The sequence below is a fragment of the Nelumbo lutea genome, chromosome 4, assembly GCF_056320005.1.
Source record: "Nelumbo lutea isolate HS-2025 chromosome 4, American lotus-T2T, whole genome shotgun sequence".
Taxonomy (NCBI): Eukaryota; Viridiplantae; Streptophyta; class Magnoliopsida; order Proteales; family Nelumbonaceae; genus Nelumbo; species Nelumbo lutea.
In genome coordinates, this window is record NC_142687.1 from 18038677 (window position 1) to 18040449 (window position 1773).

The following is a 1773-nucleotide window of genomic DNA, read 5'->3' on the forward strand; positions in this document are numbered from 1 at the left end:
TATCTATAATAACCTCTCTAATTAATCAGATCAGAATATGTAACAAAAACCTACACGAGCTTGATTTAGAAACATGAAGCCCGCATATGGGAATCCAACTTACAAATATATATACATATTAATTCCAAGTAAGTTTATCATAAATACCCAACAAAAAAGAAATAATCTCAATTAAACTTGACCCATGCTTCACATCAAACCAAAATTGGTTTTCCGTTGCCGACCACAAGGCTCGGAGACGGAGAGATGTTGGTGGTGTTTGCAAGGACTAAATCCTCCACCTTCTCTGTGGATGGATCTTGACAATAAATTTACTGAAACCTCCCCGTTTGCAGCTAAATTTAGCAGCTCATAATCGTTTAGTCCTTTCGCTGGCCCAAGACTGCACCTATCACTTCCATGCTTTGCCAATGCATCCTTAAATTTCTTGCTCTGAATAGAAGAAACCAGACTTGATTCAGTCTCAATCTCAGAACCTACACACAGCAGGCTATTATGGCTTAGTATAACTTCTGAATCACAATCCTAACAACCACATACTAGTTTAATTTTTGATGGGTTCATGTCTTACAGTTGTAGTGGTGCAGCTGAAGCTACAAAGACGACCCTCTGCTTCTCTGTAAAATCGGAAGAAAGGGAGCACGTGAATGTTAGGACTGTAACACATGGTTTTTAGCTCTTCGTAATTAACTTTGACGAAAAGCGCATTTGGGTTCGACTCCGCCAGCTGACAGATTTGAAGCGAAGAAACAACATCAATAAACTTCCCCAAAATCCTCCTTTTTCCAACTTGAGCAACTCAAGTTCGGATTTTGGAGATTGGTTGCTTGGTTGGTGTGTTGAACTCACTAATGGAATCAATTACCTTCTCTGCATCCTCCGCAACCACGGGAGTAAAAGTCGATTATAACAAGTCTATCTCCGGCACTCAACAATATTTCAGCGAGTTCTTTAGCCGAATTAATATCTATCATGTTGGATTTTGGGGTCTTCTCCAACCATCTAAAAGCTCGGCTTACACAGATCGATGCTTGTGCCCGAAATCAGAGAAATGAAATTAAGTTTTCGACATTAATACTGGAGTAAGCAAAACATATATAAGAGAAAGTATGTGTTGCTGATCAGTTTTTAAAGAAGCACCACGTACACGAAAGGAGAACTTTGGAGGGGGTTTGAGACTCCAATCACTAAAGCCCTCTGATCCGATATAATCATTTGTTGGCCTCTGAAATTGTTCTTCAAGGCAGGAAAATCCATGGATTGGGACTCTGTGATCTGCACAGAACCCACAGAGGGATAGAAACTGAGGACCTTATTCGGTTTCAATCCATTCTCAATCGACCCAACCAGGTGGATATCATTCCGCAAAGCCGATGCCATAGTAGTTATAAACCAAAGATGTTTTCCAGACTCAAATAATAAACCAAAAACCCAAAACTCAGAAAAAACTCTGTTGTATTTTGTGAACAGTATCAGTTTTTCCTCCTAAATCAGTAAACGGCAGATACATTTCTTCAGCTGTTGTTGACGAACAAGGATTGAAATTTGAAACCCAACGAAAAGGAAAACCCACTTAAAACTAAAAGGCTAAAACCCAATTCTCCTTTGAAGCCAAATAGAATAATTTTCAATCAACAAGGGAAAAAAATTGAAGGGGGCTGTATGGCTTTTGACAAGCTGAGTCTTCAAAGGGTGAGAAGAGAGTGCGAGCGAGACCAGACAGACTCCGGAGGGGGGTTGAAAATAAAAAGGTTGTTGATGGGGCCTCTTTAA

The 1773-nt window shown here is 39.9% G+C and overlaps 1 long non-coding RNA gene across 1 annotated transcript; it reads right to left on the reverse strand.

Moving 5' to 3' along the window:
• Nucleotides 1-1773, reverse strand: LOC148854296 (uncharacterized). Its single transcript, XR_016113365.1, has 2 exons — nucleotides 572-1773; nucleotides 1-476 (listed from the first exon to the last, which is right to left on the reverse strand). It is a non-coding gene; the product is annotated as an uncharacterized LOC148854296 (long non-coding RNA).